This window comes from Bombus flavifrons, chromosome 4 (genome assembly GCF_040668555.2).
Source record: "Bombus flavifrons isolate JBK064 chromosome 4, iyBomFlav1_principal, whole genome shotgun sequence".
Classification (NCBI taxonomy): Eukaryota; Metazoa; Arthropoda; class Insecta; order Hymenoptera; family Apidae; genus Bombus; species Bombus flavifrons.
The window spans coordinates 7,587,254-7,608,240 of record NC_138445.1 but is presented as its reverse complement, the minus strand read 5'-3'; positions in this window follow the sequence as shown (position 1 = coordinate 7,608,240).

The following is a 20,987-nucleotide window of genomic DNA, read 5'->3' as shown; positions in this document are numbered from 1 at the left end:
ATACGTTATATGGTATGACGTTATAACGTAATGCGTTATATGGTATAACGTTATAACGTATTACGTTATATAGTATAACGTTATGTGGTATAACGTTATAACATATTACGTTATATAGTATAAAGTTATGTGGTGTTACGTTATAACGTAATACGTTATATGGAATAACGTTATAACGTATAACTTTATATGGTATAACGTTATAACGTATTACGTTATATGGTATAACGTTATAACGTGATACGTTGTATAGTATGACGTGATATGGTATAACGTTATAACGTAATTCGTTGTATGGTATAACGTTATAACATATTACGTTATATACTATAACGTTATGTGGTGTTACGTTATAACGTAATAAGTTGTATGGTATAACGTTATAACGTATTACGTTATATACTATAACGTTATGTGGTATAACGTTATAACGTGTTACGTTATATGTTATAACGTTATAATGTAATACGTTATATGGTATGACGTTATAACGTAATGCGTTATATGGTATAACGTTATAACGTATTACGTTATATAGTATAACGTTATGTGGTATAACGTTATAACATATTACGTTATATAGTATAACGTTATGTGGTGTTACGTTATAACGTAATACGTTGTATGGTATAACGTTATAACGTATTACGTTATATACTATAACGTTATAACGTATTGCGTTATATGGAATAACGTTATAACATATAACGTTATATGGTATAACGTTAAATGGTATAACATTATAACGTATCACATTATATTGTAGAACGTTATGTGGTATAACGTTATAACGCATTGCGTTATATAGTATGACGTTATATGGTATAACGTTATAACGTAATTCGTTGTATGGTATAACGTTATAACATATTACGTTATATAGCATAACGTTATGTGGTGTTACGTTATAACGTAATACGTTGTATGGTATATCATTATAACGTATTACGTTATATTGTCCAACATCATGTGATATAACGTTATAACGTATTATGTTATATAGTATAGCGTTATATGGAATAACGTTCTAACGTAATACGTAATATGGTGTAACGTTATAACGTACTACATTATATGGTATAAAGTTATAACGTATTACGTTATATAGTATAACGTTATGTGGGATAACGTTATAACGTAATACGTTATATGGTATAACGTTATAACGTAATGTGTTATGTGGTATAACGTTATAACGTAATTGGTTGTATGCTATAGCGTTATAACATATTACGTTATATAGTATAACGTTATGTGGTGTTACGTTATAACGTAATACGTTATATGGTATAACGTTATAAAATATTACGTTATATACTATAACGTTATATGGTATAACGTTATAACGTGATACGTTTAATAGTATGACGTGATATGGTATAACGTTATAACGTAATTCGTTGTATGGTATAACGTTATAACGTATTACGTTATATACTATAACGTTATGTGGTATAACGTTATAACGTGTTACGTTATATGTTATAACGTTATAATGGAATACGTTATATGGTATGACGTTATAACGTAATGCGTTATATGGTATAACGTTATAACGTATTACGTTATATAGTGTAACGTTATGTGGTATACCGTTATAACATATTACGTTATATAGTATAACGTTATGTGGTGTTACGTTATAACGTAATACGTTGTACGGTATAACATTATAACGTATTACGTTATATAGTGTAACGTTATGTGGTATAACGTTATAACGTAATACGTTATATAGTATGTCGTTATGTGGTATAACGTTATAACGTAATACGTTATATAATATAACGTTATGTGGGATAACGTTATAACGTAATACGTTATATAATATAAAGTTATGTGGGATAACGTTATAACGTAATACGTTATATGGTATAACGTTATAAAATATTACGTTATATACTATAACGTTATATGGTATAACGTTATAACGTGATACGTTTAATAGTATGACGTGATATGGTATAACGTTATAACGTAATTCGTTGAATGGTATAACGTTATAACATATTACGTTATATACTATAACGTTATGTGGTGTTACGTTATAACGTAATACGTTGTATGGTATAACGTTATAACGTATTACGTTATATACTATAACGTTATGTGGTATAACGTTATAACGTGTTACGTTATATGTTATAACGTTATAATGGAATACGTTATATGGTATGACGTTATAACGTAATGCGTTATATGGTATAACGTTATAACGTATTACGTTATATAGTGTAACGTTATGTGGTATACCGTTATAACATATTACGTTATATAGTATAACGTTATGTGGTGTTACGTTATAACGTAATACGTTGTACGGTATAACATTATAACGTATTACATTATATAGTGTAACGTTATGTGGTATAACGTTATAACGTAATACGTTATATAGTATGTCGTTATGTGGTATAACGTTATAACGTAATACGTTATATAATATAACGTTATGTGGGATAACGTTATAACGTAATACGTTATATAATATAAAGTTATGTGGGATAACGTTATAACGTAATACGTTATATGGTATAACGTTATAACGTAATGCGTTATGTGGTACAACGTTATAACGTAATTGGTTGTATGGCATAACGTTATAACATATTACGTTATATAGTATAACGATATGTGTTGTTACGTTATAACGTAATACGTTATATGGAATAACGTTATAACGTATAGCGTTATATGGTATGACATTATAACGTATTACGTTATATACTATAACGTTATATGGTATAACGTTATAACGTATTACGTTATATAGTATAACGTTATGTGGTATAACGTTATAACATATTACGTTATATAGTATAAAGTTATGTGGTGTTACGTTATAACGTAATACGTTATATGGAATAACGTTATAACGTATAACGTTATATGGTATAACGTTATAACGTATTACGTTATATGGTATAACGTTATAACGTGATACGTTGTATAGTATGACGTGATATGGTATAACGTTATAACGTAATTCGTTGTATGGTATAACGTTATAACATATTACGTTATATACTATAACGTTATGTGGTGTTACGTTATAACGTAATACGTTGTATGGTATAACGTTATAACGTATTACGTTATATACTATAACGTTATGTGGTATAACGTTATAACGTGTTACGTTATATGTTATAACGTTATAATGTAATACGTTATATGGTATGACGTTATAACGTAATGCGTTATATGGTATAACGTTATAACGTATTACGTTATATAGTATAACGTTATGTGGTATAACGTTATAACATATTACGTTATATAGTATAACGTTATGTGGTGTTACGTTATAACGTAATACGTTGTATGGTATAACGTTATAACGTATTACGTTATATACTATAACGTTATAACGTATTGCGTTATATGGAATAACGTTATAACATATAACGTTATATGGTATAACGTTAAATGGTATAACATTATAACGTATCACATTATATTGTAGAACGTTATGTGGTATAACGTTATAACGCATTGCGTTATATAGTATGACGTTATATGGTATAACGTTATAACGTAATTCGTTGTATGGTATAACGTTATAACATATTACGTTATATAGCATAACGTTATGTGGTGTTACGTTATAACGTAATACGTTGTATGGTATATCATTATAACGTATTACGTTATATTGTCCAACATCATGTGATATAACGTTATAACGTATTATGTTATATAGTATAGCGTTATATGGAATAACGTTCTAACGTAATACGTAATATGGTGTAACGTTATTACGTACTACATTATATGGTATAAAGTTATAACGTATTACGTTATATAGTATAACGTTATGTGGGATAACGTTATAACGTAATACGTTATATGGTATAACGTTATAACGTAATGTGTTATGTGGTATAACGTTATAACGTAATTGGTTGTATGCTATAGCGTTATAACATATTACGTTATATAGTATAACGTTATGTGGTGTTACGTTATAACGTAATACGTTATATGGTATAACGTTATAAAATATTACGTTATATACTATAACGTTATATGGTATAACGTTATAACGTGATACGTTTAATAGTATGACGTGATATGGTATAACGTTATAACGTAATTCGTTGTATGGTATAACGTTATAACATATTACGTTATATACTATAACGTTATGTGGTGTTACGTTATAACGTAATACGTTGTATGGTATAACGTTATAACGTATTACGTTATATACTATAACGTTATGTGGTATAACGTTATAACGTGTTACGTTATATGTTATAACGTTATAATGGAATACGTTATATGGTATGACGTTATAACGTAATGCGTTATATGGTATAACGTTATAACGTATTACGTTATATAGTGTAACGTTATGTGGTATACCGTTATAACATATTACGTTATATAGTATAACGTTATGTGGTGTTACGTTATAACGTAATACGTTGTACGGTATAACATTATAACGTATTACGTTATATAGTGTAACGTTATGTGGTATAACGTTATAACGTAATACGTTATATAGTATGTCGTTATGTGGTATAACGTTATAACGTAATACGTTATATAATATAACGTTATGTGGGATAACGTTATAACGTAATACGTTATATAATATAAAGTTATGTGGGATAACGTTATAACGTAATACGTTATATGGTATAACGTTATAAAATATTACGTTATATACTATAACGTTATATGGTATAACGTTATAACGTGATACGTTTAATAGTATGACGTGATATGGTATAACGTTATAACGTAATTCGTTGTATGGTATAACGTTATAACATATTACGTTATATACTATAACGTTATGTGGTGTTACGTTATATCGTAATACGTTGTATGGTATAACGTTATAACGTATTACGTTATATACTATAACGTTATGTGGTATAACGTTATAACGTGTTACGTTATATGTTATAACGTTATAATGGAATACGTTATATGGTATGACGTTATAACGTAATGCGTTATATGGTATAACGTTATAACGTATTACGTTATATAGTGTAACGTTATGTGGTATACCGTTATAACATATTACGTTATATAGTATAACGTTATGTGGTGTTACGTTATAACGTAATACGTTGTACGGTATAACATTATAACGTATTACGTTATATAGTGTAACGTTATGTGGTATAACGTTATAACGTAATACGTTATATAGTATGTCGTTATGTGGTATAACGTTATAACGTAATACGTTATATAATATAACGTTATGTGGGATAACGTTATAACGTAATACGTTATATAATATAAAGTTATGTGGGATAACGTTATAACGTAATACGTTATATGGTATAACGTTATAACGTAATGCGTTATGTGGTACAACGTTATAACGTAATTGGTTGTATGGCATAACGTTATAACATATTACGTTATATAGTATAACGATATGTGGTGTTACGTTATAACGTAATACGTTATATGGAATAACGTTATAACGTATAGCGTTATATGGTATGACATTATAACGTATTACGTTATATACTATAACGTTATATGGTATAACGTTATAACGTATTACGTTATATAGTATAACGTTATGTGGTATAACGTTATAACATATTACGTTATATAGTATAAAGTTATGTGGTGTTACGTTATAACGTAATACGTTATATGGAATAACGTTATAACGTATAACGTTATATGGTATAACGTTATAACGTATTACGTTATATGGTATAACGTTATAACGTGATACGTTGTATAGTATGACGTGATATGGTATAACGTTATAACGTAATTCGTTGTATGGTATAACGTTATAACATATTACGTTATATACTATAACGTTATGTGGTGTTACGTTATAACGTAATACGTTGTATGGTATAACGTTATAACGTATTACGTTATATACTATAACGTTATGTGGTATAACGTTATAACGTGTTACGTTATATGTTATAACGTTATAATGTAATACGTTATATGGTATGACGTTATAACGTAATGCGTTATATGGTATAACGTTATAACGTATTACGTTATATAGTATAACGTTATGTGGTATAACGTTATAACATATTACGTTATATAGTATAACGTTATGTGGTGTTACGTTATAACGTAATACGTTGTATGGTATAACGTTATAACGTATTACGTTATATACTATAACGTTATAACGTATTGCGTTATATGGAATAACGTTATAACATATAACGTTATATGGTATAACGTTAAATGGTATAACATTATAACGTATCACATTATATTGTAGAACGTTATGTGGTATAACGTTATAACGCATTGCGTTATATAGTATGACGTTATATGGTATAACGTTATAACGTAATTCGTTGTATGGTATAACGTTATAACATATTACGTTATATAGCATAACGTTATGTGGTGTTACGTTATAACGTAATACGTTGTATGGTATATCATTATAACGTATTACGTTATATTGTCCAACATCATGTGATATAACGTTATAACGTATTATGTTATATAGTATAGCGTTATATGGAATAACGTTCTAACGTAATACGTAATATGGTGTAACGTTATTACGTACTACATTATATGGTATAAAGTTATAACGTATTACGTTATATAGTATAACGTTATGTGGGATAACGTTATAACGTAATACGTTATATGGTATAACGTTATAACGTAATGTGTTATGTGGTATAACGTTATAACGTAATTGGTTGTATGCTATAGCGTTATAACATATTACGTTATATAGTATAACGTTATGTGGTGTTACGTTATAACGTAATACGTTATATGGTATAACGTTATAAAATATTACGTTATATACTATAACGTTATATGGTATAACGTTATAACGTGATACGTTTAATAGTATGACGTGATATGGTATAACGTTATAACGTAATTCGTTGTATGGTATAACGTTATAACATATTACGTTATATACTATAACGTTATGTGGTGTTACGTTATAACGTAATACGTTGTATGGTATAACGTTATAACGTATTACGTTATATACTATAACGTTATGTGGTATAACGTTATAACGTGTTACGTTATATGTTATAACGTTATAATGGAATACGTTATATGGTATGACGTTATAACGTAATGCGTTATATGGTATAACGTTATAACGTATTACGTTATATAGTGTAACGTTATGTGGTATACCGTTATAACATATTACGTTATATAGTATAACGTTATGTGGTGTTACGTTATAACGTAATACGTTGTACGGTATAACATTATAACGTATTACGTTATATAGTGTAACGTTATGTGGTATAACGTTATAACGTAATACGTTATATAGTATGTCGTTATGTGGTATAACGTTATAACGTAATACGTTATATAATATAACGTTATGTGGGATAACGTTATAACGTAATACGTTATATAATATAAAGTTATGTGGGATAACGTTATAACGTAATACGTTATATGGTATAACGTTATAAAATATTACGTTATATACTATAACGTTATATGGTATAACGTTATAACGTGATACGTTTAATAGTATGACGTGATATGGTATAACGTTATAACGTAATTCGTTGTATGGTATAACGTTATAACATATTACGTTATATACTATAACGTTATGTGGTGTTACGTTATATCGTAATACGTTGTATGGTATAACGTTATAACGTATTACGTTATATACTATAACGTTATGTGGTATAACGTTATAACGTGTTACGTTATATGTTATAACGTTATAATGGAATACGTTATATGGTATGACGTTATAACGTAATGCGTTATATGGTATAACGTTATAACGTATTACGTTATATAGTGTAACGTTATGTGGTATACCGTTATAACATATTACGTTATATAGTATAACGTTATGTGGTGTTACGTTATAACGTAATACGTTGTACGGTATAACATTATAACGTATTACGTTATATAGTGTAACGTTATGTGGTATAACGTTATAACGTAATACGTTATATAGTATGTCGTTATGTGGTATAACGTTATAACGTAATACGTTATATAATATAACGTTATGTGGGATAACGTTATAACGTAATACGTTATATAATATAAAGTTATGTGGGATAACGTTATAACGTAATACGTTATATGGTATAACGTTATAAAATATTACGTTATATACTATAACGTTATATGGTATAACGTTATAACGTGATACGTTTAATAGTATGACGTGATATGGTATAACGTTATAACGTAATTCGTTGTATGGTATAACGTTATAACATATTACGTTATATACTATAACGTTATGTGGTGTTACGTTATATCGTAATACGTTGTATGGTATAACGTTATAACGTATTACGTTATATACTATAACGTTATGTGGTATAACGTTATAACGTGTTACGTTATATGTTATAACGTTATAATGGAATACGTTATATGGTATGACGTTATAACGTAATGCGTTATATGGTATAACGTTATAACGTATTACGTTATATAGTGTAACGTTATGTGGTATACCGTTATAACATATTACGTTATATAGTATAACGTTATGTGGTGTTACGTTATAACGTAATACGTTGTACGGTATAACATTATAACGTATTACGTTATATAGTGTAACGTTATGTGGTATAACGTTATAACGTAATACGTTATATAGTATGTCGTTATGTGGTATAACGTTATAACGTAATACGTTATATAATATAACGTTATGTGGGATAACGTTATAACGTAATACGTTATATAATATAAAGTTATGTGGGATAACGTTATAACGTAATACGTTATATGGTATAACGTTATAACGTAATGCGTTATGTGGTACAACGTTATAACGTAATTGGTTGTATGGCATAACGTTATAACATATTACGTTATATAGTATAACGATATGTGGTGTTACGTTATAACGTAATACGTTATATGGAATAACGTTATAACGTATAGCGTTATATGGTATGACATTATAACGTATTACGTTATATACTATAACGTTATATGGTATAACGTTATAACGTATTACGTTATATAGTATAACGTTATGTGGTATAACGTTATAACATATTACGTTATATAGTATAAAGTTATGTGGTGTTACGTTATAACGTAATACGTTATATGGAATAACGTTATAACGTATAACGTTATATGGTATAACGTTATAACGTATTACGTTATATGGTATAACGTTATAACGTGATACGTTGTATAGTATGACGTGATATGGTATAACGTTATAACGTAATTCGTTGTATGGTATAACGTTATAACATATTACGTTATATACTATAACGTTATGTGGTGTTACGTTATAACGTAATACGTTGTATGGTATAACGTTATAACGTATTACGTTATATACTATAACGTTATGTGGTATAACGTTATAACGTGTTACGTTATATGTTATAACGTTATAATGTAATACGTTATATGGTATGACGTTATAACGTAATGCGTTATATGGTATAACGTTATAACGTATTACGTTATGTAGTATAACGTTATGTGGTATAACGTTATAACATATTACGTTATATAGTATAACGTTATGTGGTGTTACGTTATAACGTAATACGTTGTATGGTATAACGTTATAACGTATTACGTTATATACTATAACGTTATGTGGTATAACGTTATAACGTAATACGTTATATGGTGTAACGTTAAAGCGTACTACGTTATATGGTATAACGTTATAACGTATTGCGTTATATGGAATAACGTTATAACATATAACGTTATATGGTATAACGTTAAATGGTATAACATTATAACGTATCACATTATATTGTAGAACGTTATGTGGTATAACGTTATAACGCATTGCGTTATATAGTATGACGTTATATGGTATAACGTTATAACGTAATTCGTTGTATGGTATAACGTTATAACATATTACGTTATATAGCATAACGTTATGTGGTGTTACGTTATAACGTAATACGTTGTACGGTATATCATTATAACGTATTACGTTATATTGTCCAACATCATGTGATATAACGTTATAACGTATTATGTTATATAGTATAACGTTATATGGAATAACGTTCTAACGTAATACGTAATATGGTGTAACGTTATAACGTACTACATTATATGGTATAAAGTTATAACGTATTACGTTATATAGTATAACGTTATGTGGGATAACGTTATAACGTAATACGTTATATGGTATAACGTTATAACGTAATGTGTTATGTGGTATAACGTTCTAACGTAATTGGTTGTATGCTATAGCGTTATAACATATTACGTTATATAGTATAACGTTATGTGGTGTTACGTTATAACGTAATACGTTATATGGTATAACGTTATAAAATATTACGTTATATACTATAACGTTATATGGTATAACGTTATAACGTGATACGTTTAATAGCATGACGTGATATGGTATAACGTTATAACGTAATTCGTTGTATGGTATAACGTTATAACATATTACGTTATATACTATAACGTTATGTGTTGTTACGTTATAACGTAATACGTTGTATGGTATAACGTTATAACGTATTACGTTATATACTATAACGTTATGTGGTATAACGTTATAACGTGTTACGTTATATGATATAACGTTATAATGGAATACGTTATATGGTATGACGTTATAACGTAATGCGTTATATGGTATAACGTTATAACGTATTACGTTATATAGTGTAACGTTATGTGGTATACAATTATAACATATTACGTTATATAGTATAACGTTATGTGGTGTTACGTCATAACGTAATACGTTGTACGGTATAACATTATAACGTATTACGTTATATAGTGTAACGTTATGTGGTATAACGTTATAACGTAATACGTTATATAGTATGTCGTTATGTGGTATAACGTTATAACGTAATACGTTATATAATATAACGTTATGTGGGATAACGTTATAACGTAATACGTTATATAATATAAAGTTATGTGGGATAACGTTATAACGTAATACGTTATATGGTATAACGTTATAACGTAATGCGTTATGTGGTACAACGTTATAACGTCATTGGTTGTATGGCATAACGTTATAACATATTACGGTATATAGTATAACGATATGTGGTGTTACGTTATAACGTAATACGTTATATGGAATAACGTTATAACGTATAGCGTTATATGGTATGACATTATAACGTATTACGTTATATACTATAACGTTATATGGTATAACGTTATAACGTGATACGCTATATATTATGACGTTATAATGTAATACGTTATATGGTATGACGTTATAACGTAATGCGTTATATGGTATAACGTTATAACGTATTACGTTATATAGTATAACGTTATGTGGTATAACGTTATAACATATTACGTTATATAGTATAAAGTTATGTGGTGTTACGTTATAACGTAATACGTTATATGGAATAACGTTATAACGTATAACGTTATATGGTATAACGTTATAACGTATTACGTTATATGGTATAACGTTATAACGTGATACGTTGTATAGTATGACGTGATATGTTATAACGTTATAACGTAATTCGTTGTATGGTATAACGTTATAACATATTACGTTATATACTATAACGTTATGTGGTGTTACGTTATAACGTAATACGTTGTATGGTATAACGTTATAACGTATTACGTTATATAGTATAACGTTATGTGGTATAACGTTATAACGTGTTACGTTATATGTTATAACGTTATAATGTAATACGTTATATGGAATGACGTTATAACGTAATGCGTTATATGGTATAACGTTATAACGTATTACGTTATATAGTATAACGTTATGTGGTATAACGTTATAACATATTACGTTATATAGTATAACGTTATGTGGTGTTACGTTATAACGTAATACGTTGTATGGTATAACGTTATAACGTATTACGTTATATAATATAACGTTATGTGGTATAACGTTATAACGTGTTACGTTATATGTTATAACGTTATAATGTAATACATTATATGGTATGACGTTATAACGTAATGCGTTATATGGTATAACGTTATAACGCAATGCGTTATGTGGTATAACGTTATAACGTAATTGGTTGTATGGTATAACATCAGAACATATTACGTTATATAGTATAACGTTATGTGGTGTTACGTTATAACGTAATACGTTGTATGGTATAACGTTATAACGTATTACGTTATATACTATAACGTTATGTGGTATAACGTTATATACTATAACGTTATGTGGTATAACGTTATAACGTGTTACGTTATATGTTATAACGTTATAACGTAATACGTTGTATGGTATAACGTTATAACGTATTACGTTATATAGTATAACGTTATGTGGTATAACGTTATAACATATTACGTTATATAGTATGTCGTTATGTGGTATAACATTATAACGTAATACGTTATATAGTATAACGTTATGTGGGATAACGTTATAACGTAATACGTTATATGGTATAACGTTATAGCGTAATGCGTTATGTGGTATAACGTTATAACGTATTACGTTATATAGTATAACGTTATGTGGTATAACGTTATAACATATTACGTTATATAGTATAACGTTATGTGGTGTTACGTTATAACGTAATACGTTGTATGGTATAACGTTATAACGCATTACGTTATATAATATAACGTTATGTGGTATAACGTTATAACGTGTTACGTTATATGTTATAACGTTATAATGTAATACATTATATGGTATGACGTTATAACGTAATGCGTTATATGGTATGACGTTATAACGTAATGCTTTATATGGTATAACGTTATAAAATATTACGTTATATACTATAACGTTATATGGTATAACGTTATAACGTATGACGTTATATAGTATAACGTTATAACGTATTACGTTATATACTATAACGTTATATATAATAACATTATAACGTAATGCGTTATGTGGTATAACGTTATAACGTAATTGGTTGTATGGTATAACGTCATAACATATTACGTTATATAGTATAACGTTATGTGGTGTTACGTTATAACGTAATACGTTGTATGGTATAACGTTATAACGTATTACGTTATATACTATAACGTTATGTGGTATAACGTTATATACTATAACGTTATGTGGTATAACGTTATAACGTGTTACGTTATATGTTATAACGTTATAACGTAATACGTTGTATGGTATAACGTTATAACGTATTACGTTATATAGTATAACGTTATGTGGTATAACGTTATAACATATTACGTTATATAGTATGTCGTTATGTGGTATAACTTTATAACGTAATACGTTATATAGTATAACGTTATGTGGGATAACGTTATAACGTAATACGTTATATGGTATAACGTTATAACGTAATGCGTTATGTGGTATAACGTTATAACGTAATTGGTTGTATGGTATAACGTCATAACATATTACGTTATATAGTATAACGTTATGTGGTGTTACGTTATAACGTAATACGTTATATGGTATAACGTTATAAAATATTACGTTATATACTATAACGTTATATGGTATAACGTTACAACGTGATACGTTATATATTATGACGTTATATGGTATAACGTTATAACGTAATACGTTATTTGGAATAACGTTATAACGTATAACGTTATATGGTATAACATTATATCGTATTACGTTATATACTATAACGTTATATGGTATAACGTTATAACGTGATACGTTATATAGTATGACGTTATATGGTATAACGTTATAAAATATTACGTTAAATACTATAACGTTATATGGTATAACGTTATAACGTGATACGTTGTATAGTATGACGTGATATGGTATAACGTTATAACGTAATACGTTGTATGGTATAACGTTATAACGTAATACGTTATATACTATAACGTTATGTGGTATAACGTTATAACGTGTTACGTTATATGTTATAACGTTATAATGTAATACGTTATATGGTATGACGTTATAACGTAATGCGTTTTATGGTATAACTTTATGTGGTGTTACGTTATAACGTAATACGTTGTATGGTATAACGTTATAACGTATTACGTTATATACTATAACGTTATGTGGTATAACGTTATAACGTGTTACGTTATATGTTATAACGTTATAACGTAATACGTTGTATGGTATAACGTTATAACGTATTACGTTATATAGTATAACGTTATGTGGTATAACGTTATGACGTATTACGTTTTATAGTATGTCGTTATGTGGTATAACTTTATAACGTAATACGTTATATAGTATAACGTTATGTGGGATAACGTTATAACGTAATACGTCATATGGTATAACGTTATAACGTAATGCGTTATGTGGTATAACGTTATAACGTAATTGGTTGTATGGCATAACGTCATAACATATTACGTTATATAGTATAACGTTATGTCGTGTTACGTCATAACGTAATACGTTGTATGGTATAACGTTATAACGTAATACGTTATATACTATAACGTTATATGGTATAACGTTATAACGTAATGCGTTATGTGGTATAACGTTATAACGTAATTGGTTGTATGGTATAACGTCATAACATATTACGTTATATAGTATAACGTTATGTGGTGTTACGTTATAACGTAATACGTTGTATGGTATAACGTTATAACGTATTACGTTATATACTATAACGTTATGTGGTATAACGTTATATACTATAACGTTATGTGGTATAACGTTATAACGTGTTACGTTATATGTTATAACGTTATAACGTAATACGTTGTATGGTATAACGTTATAACGTATTACGTTATATAGTATAACGTTATGTGGTATAACGTTATAACATATTACGTTATATAGTATGTCGTTATGTGGTATAACTTTATAACGTAATACGTTATATAGTATAACGTTATGTGGGTTAACGTTATAACGTAATACGTTATATGGTATAACGTTATAACGTAATGTGTTATGTGGTATAACGTTATAACGTAATTGGTTGTATGGTATAACGTCATAACATGTTGCGTTATATAGTATAACGTTATGTGGTGTTACGTTATAACGTAATACGTTATATGGTATAACGTTATAAAATATTACGTTATATACTATAACGTTATATGGTATAACGTTATAACGTGATACGTTATATAGTATGACGTTATATGGTATAACGTTATAACGTAATACGTTATTTGGAATAACGTTATAACGTATAACGTTATATGGTATAACATTATATCGTATTACGTTATATACTATAACGTTATGTGGTATAACGTTATATACTATAACGTTATGTGGTATAACGTTATAACGTGTTACGTTATATGTTATAACGTTATAACGTAATACGTTGTATGGTATAACGTTATAACGTATTACGTTATATAGTATAACGTTATGTGGTATAACGTTATAACATATTACGTTATATAGTATGTCGTTATGTGGTATAACTTTATAACGTAATACGTTATATAGTATAACGTTATGTGGGTTAACGTTATAACGTAATACGTTATATGGTATAACGTTATAACGTAATGCGTTATGTGGTATAACGTTATAACGTAATTGGTTGTATGGTATAACGTCATAACATATTACGTTATATAGTATAACGTTATGTGGTGTTACGTTATAACGTAATACGTTGTATGGTATAACGTTATAACGTATTACGTTATATACTATAACGTTATGTGGTATAACGTTATATACTATAACGTTATGTGGTATAACGTTATAACGTGTTACGTTATATGGTATAACGTTAGAACGTATTACGTTATAAAGTATAACGTTATGTGGTATAACGTTATAACGTAATACGTTATATAATATGTCGTTATGTGGTATAACGTTATAACGTAATACGTTAAATAGTAAAACGTTATGTGGTATAACGTTATAACGTATGACGTTATATAGTATAACGTTATAACGTATTACGTTATATACTATAACGTTATGTGGTATAACGTTATAACGTGATACGTTATATAGTATGACGTTATATGGTATAACGTTATAACGTAATACGTTATTTGGAATAACGTTATAACGTATAACGTTATATGGTATAACATTATATCGTATTACGTTATATACTATAACGTTATATGGTATAACGTTATAACGTGATACGTTATATAGTATGACGTTATATGGTATAACGTTATAAAATATTACGTTAAATACTATAACGTTATATGGTATATATATGGTATACGTTGTATGGTATACAACGTATTACGTTATAACGTTATAACATATAACGTAACACGTTATAACGTTATACCACATAACGTTATAGTATATAACGTAATACGTTATAACGTTATACCATACAACGTATTACGTTATAACGTAACACCACATAAAGTTATACCATAAAACGCATTACGTTATAACGTCATACCATATAACGTATTACATTATAACGTTATAACATATAACGTAACACGTTATAACGTTATACCACATAACGTTATAGTATATAACGTATTACGTTATAACGTTATACCATACAACGTATTACGTTATGACGTAACACGACATAACGTTATAGTATATAACGTAATATGTTATAACGTTATACCATACAACGAATTACGTTATAACGTTATACCATATCACGTCATACTATACAACGTATCACGTTATAACGTTGTTATATGGTATAACGTTATAAAATATTACGTTAAATACTATAACGTTATATGGTATAACGTTATAACGTGATACGTTGTATAGTATGACGTGATATGGTATAACGTTATAACGTAATTCGTTGTATGGTATAACGTTATAACATATTACGTTATATACTATAACGTTATGTCGTGTTACGTCATAACGTAATACGTTGTATGGTATAACGTTATAACGTAATACGTTATATACTATAACGTTATGTGGTATAACGTTATAACGTGTTACGTTATATGTTATAACGTTATAATGTAATACGTTATATGGTATGACGTTATAACGTAATGCGTTTTATGGTATAACTTTATGTGGTGTTACGTTATAACGTAATATGTTGTATGGTATAACGTTATAACGTATTACGTTATATACTATAACGTTATGTGGTATAACGTTATAACGTGTTACGTTATATGGTATAACGTTAGAACGTATTACGTTATAAAGTATAACGTTATGTGGTATAACGTTATAACGTAATACGTTATATAATATGTCGTTATGTGGTATAACGTTATAACGTAATACGTTAAATAGTAAAACGTTATGTGGTATAACGTTATAACGTATGACGTTATATAGTATAACGTTATAACGTATTACGTTATATACTATAACGTTATGTGGTATAACGTTATAACGTGATACGTTATATAGTATGACGTTATATGGTATAACGTTATAACGTAATACGTTATTTGGAATAACGTTATAACGTATAACGTTATATGGTATAACATTATATCGTATTACGTTATATACTATAACGTTATATGGTATAACGTTATAACGTGATACGTTATATAGTATGACGTTATATGGTATAACGTTATAAAATATTACGTTAAATACTATAACGTTATATGGTATAACGTTATAACGTGATACGTTGTATAGTATGACGTGATATGGTATAACGTTATAACGTAATTCGTTGTATGGTATAACGTTATAACATATTACGTTATATACTATAACGTTATGTCGTGTTACGTCATAACGTAATACGTTGTATGGTATAACGTTATAACGTAATACGTTATATACTATAACGTTATGTGGTATAACGTTATAACGTGTTACGTTATATGTTATAACGTTATAACGTAATACGTTGTATGGTATAACGTTATAACGTAATACGTTGTATGGTATAACGTTATAACGTATTACGTTATATAGTATAACGTTATGTGGTATAACGTTATAACATATTACGTTATATAGTATGTCGTTATGTGGTATAACTTTATAACGTAATACGTTATATAGTATAACGTTATGTGGGTTAACGTTATAACGTAATACGTTATATGGTATAACGTTATAACGTAATGCGTTATGTGGTATAACGTTATAACGTAATTGGTTGTATGGTATAACGTCATAACATATTACGTTATATAGTATAACGTTATGTGGTGTTACGTTATAACGTAATACGTTGTATGGTATAACGTTATAACGTATTACGTTATATACTATAACGTTATGTGGTATAACGTTATATACTATAACGTTATGTGGTATAACGTTATAACGTGTTACGTTATATGGTATAACGTTAGAACGTATTACGTTATAAAGTATAACGTTATGTGGTATAACGTTATAACGTAATACGTTATATAATATGTCGTTATGTGGTATAACGTTATAACGTAATACGTTAAATAGTAAAACGTTATGTGGTATAACGTTATAACGTATGACGTTATATAGTATAACGTTATAACGTATTACGTTATATACTATAACGTTATGTGGTATAACGTTATAACGTGATACGTTATATAGTATGACGTTATATGGTATAACGTTATAACGTAATACGTTATTTGGAATAACGTTATAACGTATAACGTTATATGGTATAACATTATATCGTATTACGTTATATACTATAACGTTATATGGTATAACGTTATAACGTGATACGTTATATAGTATGACGTTATATGGTATAACGTTATAAAATATTACGTTAAATACTATAACGTTATATGGTATAACGTTATAACGTGATACGTTGTATAGTATGACGTGATATGGTATAACGTTATAACGTAATTCGTTGTATGGTATAACGTTATAACATATTACGTTATATACTATAACGTTATGTCGTGTTACGTCATAACGTAATACGTTGTATGGTATAACGTTATAACGTAATACGTTATATACTATAACGTTATGTGGTATAACGTTATAACGTGTTACGTTATATGTTATAACGTTATAATGTAATACGTTATATGGTATGACGTTATAACGTAATGCGTTTTATGGTATAACTTTATGTGGTGTTACGTTATAACGTAATACGTTGTATGGTATAACGTTATAACGTATTACGTTATATACTATAACGTTATGTGGTATAACGTTATAACGTGTTACGTTATATGTTATAACGTTATAACGTAATACGTTGTATGGTATAACGTTATAACGTAATGCGTTATGTGGTATAACGTTATAACGTAATTGGTTGTTTGGTATAACGTCATAACATATTACGTTATATAGTATAACGTTATGTCGTGTTACGTCATAACGTAATACGTTGTATGGTATAACGTTATAACGTAATACGTTATATACTATAACGTTATATGGTATAACGTTATAACGTAATGCGTTATGTTGTATAACGTTATAACGTAATTGGTTGTATGGTATAACGTCATAACATATTACGTTATATAGTATAACGTTATGTGGTGTTACGTTATAACGTAATACGTTGTATGGTATAACGTTATAACGTATTTCGTTATATACTATAACGTTATGTGGTATAACGTTATATACTATAACGTTATGTGGTATAACGTTATAACGTGTTACGTTATATGTTATAACGTTATAACGTAATACGTTGTATGGTATAACGTTATAACGTATTACGTTATATAGTATAACGTTATGTGGTATAACGTTATAACATATTACGTTATATAGTATGTCGTTATGTGGTATAACTTTATAACGTAATACGTTATATAGTATAACGTTATGTGGGTTAACGATATAACGTAATACGTTATATGGTATAACGTTATAACGTAATGCGTTATGTGGTATAACGTTATAACGTAATTGGTTGTATGGTATAACGTCATAACATGTTGCGTTATATAGTATAACGTTATGTGGTGTTACGTTATAACGTAATACGTTATATGGTATAACGTTATAAAATATTACGTTATATACTATAACGTTATATGGTATAACGTTATAACGTGATACGTTATATAGTATGACGTTATATGGTATAACGTTATAACGTAATACGTTATTGGGAATAACGTTATAACGTATAACGTTATATGGTATAACATTATATCGTATTACGTTATATACTATAACGTTATATGGTATAACGTTATAACGTGATACGTTATATAGTATGACGTTATATGGTATAACGTTATAAAATATTACGTTAAATACTATAACGTTATATGGTATAACGTTATAACGTGATACGTTGTATAGTATGACGTGATATGGTATAACGTTATAACGTAATTCGTTGTATGGTATAACGTTATAACATATTACGTTATATACTATAACGTTATGTGGTGTTACGTTATAACGTAATACGTTGTATGGTATAACGTTATAACGTAATACGTTATATACTATAACGTTATGTGGTATAACGTTATAACGTGTTACGTTATATGTTATAACGTTATAATGTAATACGTTATATGGTATGACGTTATAACGTAATGCGTTATATGGTATAACGTTATAACGTATTACGTTATATAGTATAACGTTATGTGGTATAACGTTATAACATATTACGTTATATAGTATAACGTTATGTGGTGTTACGTTATAACGTAATACGTTGTATGGTATAACGTTATAACGTATTACGTTATATAGTATAACGTTATGTGGGATAACGTTATAACGTAATACGTTATATGGTATAACGTTATATCTTAATGCGTTATATGGTATAACGTTATAACGTAATACGTTATATGGTATAACGTTAGAACGTATTACGTTATATAGTATAACGTTATGTGGTATAACGTTATAACGTAATACGTTATATAATATGTCGTTATGTGGTATAACGTTATAACGTAATACGTTAAATAGTAAAACGTTGTGTGGTATAACGTTATAACGTATGACGTTATATAGTATAACGTTATAGCGTATTACGTTATATACTATAACGTTATGTGGTATAACGTTATAACGTGTTACGTTATATGCTATAACATTATAATGTAATACGTTATATGGTATGACGTTATAACTTAATGCGTTATATGGTATCACCTTATAACGTATTACGTTATATAGTATAACGTTCTATGGTATAACGTTATAACGTATGACGTTATATAGTATA